Source organism: Aegilops tauschii, chromosome 4 (assembly GCF_002575655.3).
Source record: "Aegilops tauschii subsp. strangulata cultivar AL8/78 chromosome 4, Aet v6.0, whole genome shotgun sequence".
Taxonomy (NCBI): Eukaryota; Viridiplantae; Streptophyta; class Magnoliopsida; order Poales; family Poaceae; genus Aegilops; species Aegilops tauschii.
Genome location: NC_053038.3, coordinates 145,507,304 through 145,517,993, shown reverse-complemented (window position 1 = coordinate 145,517,993; position 10,690 = coordinate 145,507,304).

Here is a 10,690-nt window from a genome sequence, read left to right as displayed (position 1 = left end):
CTTGATGGGATGCGTTGCCGCACTAAGCTAATTCATTTCCAAGTCTGCCGAGCGTGCCCTGTCGTTCTTCAAAATTTTGAAGAAGGCAGGGCCTAAGAAGTGGACCCCGGAAGCAGCTGCAGCCTTGCAAGAGTTGAAGGCTTACCTGTCATCAGTGCCTACCTTGGTTGCACCCAGACCTCAAGAGTCGTTACTGCTTTACTTAGCAGCAACCAAGCAAGTGGTCAGTGCAGCCTTGGTAACACAGCGAGAAGTGGATGAAGTAGAGAGCAGCCAGATCGCCGTAGAGTCAGAAGAGGATCAGAATAGCAGTAAGAACGGTAATGAGTGCAACCCCGAGGACGCGCCAAAGAAGAGAGTGGTGCAGCGCCCAGTTTACTTCGTCAGCTCCTTGTTACAAGGAGCTAGATCGAGGTACTCTAGTGTGCAAAAGTTGATCTTTGGCCTCGTCATGGCCTCAAGGAAACTGCGCCACTACTTCCAAGCCCATGAGATCACAGTTGTTACTCGTTTTCCATTGCATAGGATACTCCGAAACCCTGAGGCTACTCAGAATAGTGGAGTGGGCTTTGGAGTTATCCAGCTTTGGTTTGAAGTTTGAGAGCACTTCAACCATTCAAAGCAGGGCGCTGGCAGAGTTTATTGCAGAATGGACGCCAACCTCTGATGAGGAAACAACAGAAACAACTCTCCCCGGCAAGGAATCACCCTAAGAATGGATTATGTATTTTGATGGTGCTTTTTCCATACAAGGTGCAGGAGCTGGTGTGCTTCTTGTTGCCCCCTCCGGGGAGCACCTAAACTACATTATCCAAATGCACTTTGCCCGAGGAGAAGCCATCAACAATACAACTGAGTATGAAGGGCTCCTTGCCGGGCTCAAGATTGCAGCAGAATTGGGAATCAAGAAGTTGATCTTTCGAGGAGATTCATAGTTACTAGTGAGACAAGTCAACAAAGATTACCAAAGCCCATTGATGGAAGCATACCTTGAGGAAGTAAGGAGGTTAGAGGAGTGCTTTGATTGATTGCAAACATAGCACGTACCCCGTGCGGAAAACAGCATAGTTGATCACCTGTCAAAGTGTGCTGCGCAGAAGCTTCCTATGGAACCAGGAACTTTTGTTCTCCACCTCTCTCAACCCTCCGTATCACCAACCACAATGGCCTGGAAAAGGACAAAGCTGGACTACGGTAAGCCTCTCCCAATCGAGCCATCCGCTCCCGGCAGAGAACCTGCCAGGGACAACTCCTCACAGCCTACTAGACCACCCCCTCCAGTCGGGCCTATGGACCCTGCGAACGAGGCTGGTGCTCCCACAGCCGAGGAGGTGCCGCTTGTCCTCGTTGCCGAGCCTCAGGCTTCAACTTGGGCAAGGCACATTGTCGACTTCCTCCAAACCGGAGAACTCCCCGGTGACCCAGATGAAGCTGAGAAAGTAGCCCGAAGGGCTAGTATGTATCAGTTTGCCGATGACACTCTGTACAGAAGGAGGCCCAATGGTGTGAAATTGAAGTGTGTCTGCCGTGAGGATTGAAAGGAACTGCTGGCTGAGATTCATAGAGGAATGTGCGGCTCACACACTGGATCAAGGGTATTAGTTGGGAAAGCATTCCGGCAAGGATTCTATTAGCCCACAGCACTCCAAGATGCAGTTGAGCTCATCACGACAGGTGAAGCCTATTAGTTCCATTCCGAGAAAAGACACCTGCCTGCCCAAGATCTTTAGTCAACCCCTTTGTCATGGCAATTTTCGGTCTGGGGGCTCGATATCGTCGGCCCCTTCCCCCGAGCAATCGGGGGCTTTGAATTCTTGTTCATCGCTATCGACAAGTTTACAAACTAGACGGAAGTGACTGCCGTGAGGAAGGCGACTGCTCATTCAGCTATCAAGTTCTTGAAAGAATTGGTGTGTCGTTTTGGAGTTCCGGCGAGGATCAACACTGACAACGGCACCCAATTCACGAGCCACGCCATCATGCAATTTGTTCAAACCCCCGGATGCAAGATCTCATTTGCTTCTGTGGTGCACCCCCGGAGCAATGGACAAGCCGAGAGGGAGAATGCTGAAGTGCTTCGTGGACTCAAGACAAGGACTTTCGATACGCTGCAGAAGCACGACAGGCCGTGGATCAAGGAGCTGCCGGTAGTTCTATGGTCCCTTAGAATGGCACCTAATCGAGCTACTTGGCAGACTCCATTCTCCCTCATCTACAGGGCAGAAGCAGTTATCCCCACGAAACTCATTTACGGGTCTCCTCGGGTGCTTGCCTTTGATGAAGTAGTGCAAGATGAGCACTGCGTGACGACGCTGTGCTACTCGAGGAGAACCGTCTCCGGGAAGCTACTCGTGCTGCACGCTATCAGCAAGCCCTGCGTCGCTATCATAGTTGCAGGGTTGGTGCCCGGTGTTTTCAGGAAGGTGACCTTGTCCTTAGGCGCGTTCAGTCCGCCAAGGGTACACACAAGTTGTCACCGAAGTGGGAAGGCCCTTACTGGGTAGTATGAGTCTCCAGACCCGGCGCAGTCCGTCTGGAGACCGGAGATGGCACACCGTTGCAAAACTCATGGAATATTGAGCATCTCCGTAAGTTCTACCCGTAAGGCGCAGAGGCTGTCGGGCCCTGCCCGGCAGCCACCCATTGTACATGGAATTGCCCAAGTTGCATGTAACCCCTTGTACAATCCGGGGCGATGACCCCGTGCAAGAGAAAATAAAGAAGCGTTGTAGGGGGTCCCAACTAAGATTGTATGCATGCACAAGCACATCCAGATCACTGCATACACATTTCATGAGCATTTGCATATGCATATAGATAGGGTTGCATCCTGCTTTCATTCTCATCTTCATGGAGTTACAGGTTCTTGCCGTGAACCTGGCTTCGACAAAGGACGAGAAGATTGCACGACACGGCAATCCCCAGCAAGCCAAATAGTAGGTCACCTCTAGTCCATTAGTATTCTGTAAAGCTACAACTTTGCATGAGAAAACCTCGCCTCCTCTTTGGAACTTACGTGCTCCCACCTATGACTCGAACGCTGCTTCGGTCGAGGTGGTCGCAGTAGCCTTTTGGAAAAAGGAGTTGGCGGGGGGCTGGCCCCTATGTCTGTTCCCCGGCAAACGTAGTTCTCCGGTAGACAAAAGAGGTTGCCGGCAAGATATACTGTGTGGGAAAACTCGTTTATTCTATTAAAGAGGAACTTTGCCTCTGAATGGACATACACATGCACGACCTCCCGACAAGGTTCATCTTTTTCATTCATATGCAGTTACAAGTACAAGCATTACAGAATACAAAGATGGACTCGAGAGATTATGTTATTTGAATTAAAATTTGGCAATTGCCGGCAGGTTTAAGAGTGAAAAAAGAAAAAAATCCTATAACCCCTCCTTTCCTTTCTCTGCTCTCTTTCCCAAGATGGTTAAACCCGAGGGAAAGGAAAAAATAAGCAGTTGGGGGAGGGTAGCGACGAAGTGACCGGCGGAGCAGTCATCCACCACGGTCCACAGGTGACGTGCACTCCGGAGCTGCGCAAGGTGACGAGCAAGGCCAGTCACCCGTCCTCGAACGAAAAGAGGAGAGGAGGAAAAGGAGGAAGGGGCAGAGACAGGAGCGGCATCACCCACAACGGGTGTACGCCGCTACCATCGTTCCAGCCGACCGGAAGGCGCACGCCTCATCGACAATGGCCCCAAGGCCTCCGGGAGGGGAAATGCTGGGATTACCAATGATCTCCAGCCCTGCCTCCCGGTCGAGCTTCGAAGAGACCAAGAGATTCACCGCACCAAGGACCAGGCTCACTCCCCGAGCGTCAACACCAACATGGGACAACAATTGCCCCGAGCAGAAGCCCCGGGGCTGGCCCGGGGCCCTTCCCTTCAGCATTACCAGAAGAAGCAGAGAACCAGTAAAGAAGGAGGAGAGAGGGATGTAGAGGTCGGTGACTTCTCCTTCCTCCACCCCTCCTTTTATAGGCCGGGCAGGGAAGGGCAGCTGCTCCATCAACAGGAAACCGCCGCCCTCCTCCGCCTATTCAAGGCAGAGGGGCCCTCTTCAAGATGATCTTCCGCACCAGCGCCTCCGTTACCTACCCCGTGCTATGCATGCGACATATGTGGCTACGGATAAGAGCGCACCATGGGAAGAGAATTTGGCGATTTCTACCCCGTGCGTTAAAGTCATTCATGGGCCATCACTACCGCTGCCCCACCACTGTCGGCTTTACACCACGAGCGGGGCAATCAGAAACTGCCCCCAAGATCAAGGCTAATGAAGCGGCCAAGGAAAACTTCAAAGGGGCCAACCCCTTCAACAGCCATGCCTATGCACTTATTAGACCCTACCTCGTTGACGCTCCGCGGCGTGATCGGGGCAGGCCCTGGGGCTTCTGTCGGTGCAACAGACCCCGGGTATGTTGCCCAACTGTGCACAGGCACATGGTCAACATTGAAGCATCAGCTCAAGACAGAGATCGAAGAACCAAGACACTTGAAGAACCAACATGCAACTCATAAGAGATCGAGATCGAGCCAAAGGAACAGAATATCGGCAAGATAAGGGCCTCCCTTGCTGGGCAGGCGAGCCCAACAAGGGGCCAGGCCACCACCAGAAGCAAGCGACCAAGACTCCCCGGCAGCGCCTGCCGGGGCTTGCGGGGCCTAAACCACCCCGCCAACCGTGCAAGTATGACCCACATCGTCAATCAGTGCGGTGTCAATCCGCAAGGTGACTAAGTAGTAGCATTTGCCACTTGGCAGCCATCTCCTACATAAGAAACCCACGGGTGACACCCGTCCAGCGATGTGTAAAGACAACAAGTGCGGAGCTGGCGAGATAAGCCCGGCAGGCCTTGCCGGGCAGCTAGTGATGTGACACTGAGCGGTGCATTTAATGCACCCTGTCAGCCCGCAGAGTTAGGTATGATAGCATTGTTTGCTATCATATCAGTGGGTAATGATTGTTTTGCCACTTTGGTGACCCCCTAATCTATAAGAGGAGGCCAATGGCAATCGTAAGAGGGGGTTAGAGGGTTGGAAACTTGACAAGCCCAAGCCACCATATGCTTGTGGGGACCGTAGCCTTGAGGCAGACCTTGCCGGGCACGTGTACCACGCACCACCACATTCATGTCCACCATCAATCCACCAAAGCAGGAATAGGGTCTTACTCCTCGCGGCGGCCCGAACCTGGGTAAAGTGCTTGTGTGCTCTCTGCCATGCTGCCGCGTGTTGATCTGCTCTGTGTGCAACGCGACGTCCCTCGCCAAACCAGCAAGGGGCTGCCCTGTCCCATAGGTGGTCACGGATATCCCGCGATAAAATTGCATTCTTATGTTTGTGACTTTCAAAACTTCTGCACTATCTCTACGTCTACGTATACGTAATACAACAAGTTTTAATCTTGATACCAGCCATCCACCCCCACAAAGAACACTTTTTAACCTAGCATAGACTATAGGAAATTTGGCCATAGTGTGAGGTGGGCCATATATTATTGTGTTTGCTGTACGTAACCAGCACCTCGAATTCTTGATATATAGTAGGGTGGCATGGGCCAGAACAAGCATTCACGTCCAGGTGTACGGAACACACCACTAGCACGACTTCCATCTGACACCATATTTCTTGGAGTCCGTGCTACAACTATCTCGTCAACCTCCTTGTTTCTCTAACTCAGCCATCGCACGGCGGGCGAGGTGGGGGTTTGCCAATAGTCTGTTTCCTTAACTGCGGTCCCACTTGTAAGGCCAACTCCTGCGCACGAACCCAAACAGACGTCCATTTTGCCCGGATTTTGTCCATTTGGGTAGGGCAATGGGTCGTGTCCAGGCCATTTCTCGGATGCAGTGGTTGTGCACACAACGCACGGCTGCATCCCATCCGCGTACATTTTTCCTTGCAAACACATATCTTTTTTTCATCATTTATTTTTGGTAGATGGAAATACGTCACCAAATATTGACTAGAAAAGGAAGACCAAAGAAAACAAGAACCGCAAGAATACATTTTAGAAGATATCCAACTTCCATAACTGCTCATGTAAGTTGGATTAGTGCCTTCTCGATGCATTCATTGTTGATCTGCGGAGGCTCGATCTTGCGTCCTTCTTTCTTCTTCGAGTGTAAAGAAGTAGACATTGCTTCCTCGCATCTAGTCTCATGTCTAGCCTCTATTCTATCAACAAGTGCGCTAGTCTCATCTCTAGCCTCTATGATAGCTAAAAGTGCATGAACATCTACTAAATTGCGCTCTATCAATATATCGATGTACTCTTCTTCCCAATACCAGAACTTGCATCCATTCTACATAATAAAATTTTAAGTTAGCACAACTAGTCATATCTGAGAGCACAACCGAAGCTAAAGTAGCACATACCCCATCGGTTGAGCACTTGATGAACACCCATCCGGGATGTTCCGGCGTTGTAGACACGCGGCGCAAGACCTTCTTTGGGAAGTCATCGCATGTAATGAGTGGCAACGCTGCACTGACGAGCTTTTGGGCCAGCAGCGAGCCCGGCCGACCGCCATTCATGTATCTGTCGGCGGATCACCGACGGTGTAGATTCGAGCGGCTAGAGGAGGAGTTAGTACCTGCATGCTGCCTTCCAGCCAGGCCGGGGCCTTTCGGCCTGGTGCCTGACCAGTCCATGGTGCGGCGCGGCCTTCCACAGCCGGGCGAGCTCATGCCTGACCAGATCCGCTCAAATTCCTGCAGCCGGGTGCGCAAAATAGGTAGCCGTGGTTGGGGAGCTCGGCGGTGTCGAGGGAAAGGGGGCTAGGCGAGCGCGCGTCCAAGCTACATGCACTGTAGTTGGCTTAAGTGAAGATGCAAGACAACACATGTTTCCCTAGCGGCCTGGCAGACCAACCGTGTGGGGGTGCGAAGTATCTTCGCTCTTGTAGGGGATGGAGGCCATCCCGCGTGGGCGCTAGGTCTGACAGGACGGCCTTGTCGTCAGTGTGTGACCTCTGTGACAACCATTCGCTCCCCACTAGCCTCTTAGTGTACCATGGCAGCCGTCCACCGCCTCTTCGCCTTTCCCTCTCGATTTGGAACTGCTGTTGCACGCTCTTCCTCTCTCCTCCATTTGGCTTCACCGTTCCTTCTTCCTTTGTTTGATCATCTTCTCCATGGAGGGAACAGGCTGGAAACGACCCCGTTATTCTTGCCCCAATCTGAAAGATGACGTGGTGGAGGAACTCATTGATCAGTGCGCAGTCATCACTGGGCTAGCATGGCAGGTTCATTCACGACCATTCTCGACTCAACTAATAGCATCATTACAAAGATCCCAAGGGTCCAGGAGCGGTTTGATCTCCCCTATCTTTTTTGCCATGACCTTGCTCGCTGGCACGCAGACGATGGAAGCCATGCCTTGTGCAAGTTGATGCCGCTTGATAATGATACATGTGATGTTAAGACGCCATCGTTTAAGGATAAGGATTGGTCAAGCACAAATGGAGATTGGGTTGTTTATATGGGGCACAACTGCGAGTGGGAACTTGTTAATGTGTACACTCGTCACCGGGTTCCACTTCCAAAAATCTCAGAGTGCCCAGAGTTTGAGAACACATATGGTCTACGTATATACAAGTACGATCATGGTGACTGTCATCTAAGAAGAGAGCAATTTGTTGTGTTCCCGGCCGCTCTTGGGATTACGCGAACTATCAAGTTGTTGCTATCTTCGACAAGCTTGTTGCCGTCCTTACTTCCACACCTCCATGGATATTGCTCAAAAATCAGTTTCTGTACACGGATGTGAACTGTGATGCATTTCAATACGAGGGTCTTGTGTTTGCTGCCACCACTCATGGCACTATTTTTGCATGGAATCCTGATGATTTCGGTATGTTTGTGTTCCACCGTAATTATAATTATTTCATCCACATGTGTGTGGGTTAGCTAGTTTCCCTTTACTAATTAACCTTCTTGTGTTTCCAAGGTCCTGTGAACATTACACCACCTATACTTGAAAAATTTTATAACCAAGGGGGAGATGACGATGGTGATGACGAGCATGAGGATGAGGTGGACTTATATACTCAGTGCTGCTTGGCAACTTATTTCGATGGATCACCTCTTCTTGTCTGTATACAGGGCACTACTGATGTTACTAAGGAAGCAGGTGTTGTCTCCCATGGTCAGGCTCTCTGAACCTATTCCAACATCCCTTGCAGGGTATTCGGGATGGATACTAGTGTGCTACCGCCAGCACCTTCTCCCTAGTTCAATATTGATAATCTTGGAGAAAACTCGCTCTTCCTTGGACTAAACTATCCACTGATGGTGAAAGGCGATCCAGCTGCTGTTGGCACACCATTACTAACATTTATGAGAAGCGACTATATCTATACCTTGGACATTGCTATGGTTCCCTACCGTGGCTATCACAACATGCGTCCTAATATAGGCCGCTCTAGCCTGGATAATCAGTCCTAAGTTGGTCTCGAGATTGACAATAGCTGGCCCTTCCCAGAGGCTTACCTATGGTTCAAAGCAAGCATTTCCAACGCCGAGGATTGGTTGAGCTGAAGTTCATTTCATTGCTTGTTATTTGTTGTGTGATGAAAACTTTAGTATTTACTAGAATGTTTTGTTGGAACTAATCTATAATCCAACATGTATCCTCATTATCGTTGTGTGTTGATGACTTGTTGTATGTAATGAATGGTACATTTGCATATGCATATCATAAACTCAATTTCTGAATGGTTTTCGACTCACTTCTTGGAGTGTGAGTACTGTAGTAGCATAGCCAGCATCCGGTTATATGAACTTGCCACAACACATAGAACCAACCTAATATTGGAGTATGCAAGCATAATAGTTAGGTCTAGTTAGATAAACTAGAGCTAGGCGTCGCATGGAGGCCAAGAAATATGGTGATAGCATGACTGCGTGAGGTGGGCTTGTACATAGTATGATGTAGGCACAGGGCCTGCCGTGTTTCCTATTCCTCCGCTCTAAATGTGGAGAAGATTTGGTCGAGTCCTTCCTCCTTTTGCCAACACGTGGGACATCCAACATCCATGTCGTATCATGCATGAAAATGGAGTGCTAGTTGAAGCCACGTGATGTGCATCTTGGGTTAAAGTGTAAATAGAATCTTGCTCTTGAGTAACTCCAAAATCACCCACCGAAGATCTTTATTGGATTTGTTTTTCATCACTAGCACGTCGAGGTGAAATATGTCCAAGTTCAGTGGGTCATCTTGCGTTTTCAGTGACATGTGGGACCGCATGTGAGCAAGCAGACGATGGGCTCCGCGCGTCTACTGGATGGCTAAGAAGAGAGAGAGAGAAGGGCTGAGCACGAACTCCAAGAAATTTTGCGACAATGTGAGTAGTACTAGTGGTGTACCATACTCCTGGAGAGATAATGTGTTCGCTCTACGTAACCAGCACCTCAATATAGTGGGGTGGCATGGGCCATAACTAGCATTCAGGTCTAGCAGTACGGCATAAGCCAGCCACACGAGTCCCATATGACACCAATTTTCTTGGATTCCATGCTACAGCCATGTGTTCTCCCTCCTATTTTCTCAGCCATCGCGCGGTGGGCAGGGTGGGGGTTTGCCGATAGTAGGTTTTCTCAACTGCGGTCCCACTTGTAAGTGAAAGTGCAACACAACACGCATTCCCCCTTGAGCCGCGTGCCGGACCAACCGTGTGGGGGTGCGACATGAACACGGAAGGCTTTTCCTTTTGAACTTGTAACTTGTTAAATTTGGTTCTGCTGCATGGCGCAACCGATAGATATAAATAACGATTTTTCGTAGAGCAATGAGAAGTTTGCTTCTGGCACGGTTCATGCATGGAGTACGTACGAAAATTATGAAGTTGATGCGAAAGGTAAGATAATTACTAGTAGTAGCATATACTACTACATGGATTTGACGAAAAGATAAAGATACATACGGATCCATCAACGACATCCTCACGCCTGTCGGTGTCAAAACCGGTGGATCTCGGGTAGGGGGTCCCGAACTATACGTCTAAGGCGGATGGTAACAGGAGGCGGGGGACACAATGTTTACCCAGGTTCGGGCCCTCTCGATGGAGGTAATACCCTACTTCCTACTTGATTGATCTTTATGATATGAGTATTACAAGAGTTGATCTACCACGAGATCGTAGAGGATAAACCCTAGAAGCTAGCCTATGATTATGATTGTTGTTGTCCTACGGACTAAACCCTCCCGTTTATATAGACACTGGAGGGGGCTAGGGTTACACAGAGTCGGTTACAAGGGAGGCGATCTACATATCCGAATTGCCAGGCTTGCCTTCCAAGCAAAGGAGAGTCCCATCCGGACACGGGACGATGTCTTCAATCTTGTATCTTCATAGCCAACAGTCCGGCCAAAGTCTATAGTCCGGCTGCCGAGGACCCCCTAATCCAGGACTCCCTCAGTAGCCCCTGAACCAGGCTTCAATGACGATGAGTCCGGCACGCAAATTGTCTTCGGCATTGCAAGGCGGGTTCCTCCTCCGAATACTCCATAGAAGATTTTGAACACAAGGATCGTGTCCGGCTCTGCAAAACAAATTCCACATACCACCGTAGAGAGAACAATTTCCCACAAATCTAATCTGCTGACAAATTTCATAGTGTGACATCACGCCATGGCCCGGTCATTATTCGAACCGTTTTTCTCAACCAGCTACTGCACATATTGCGAG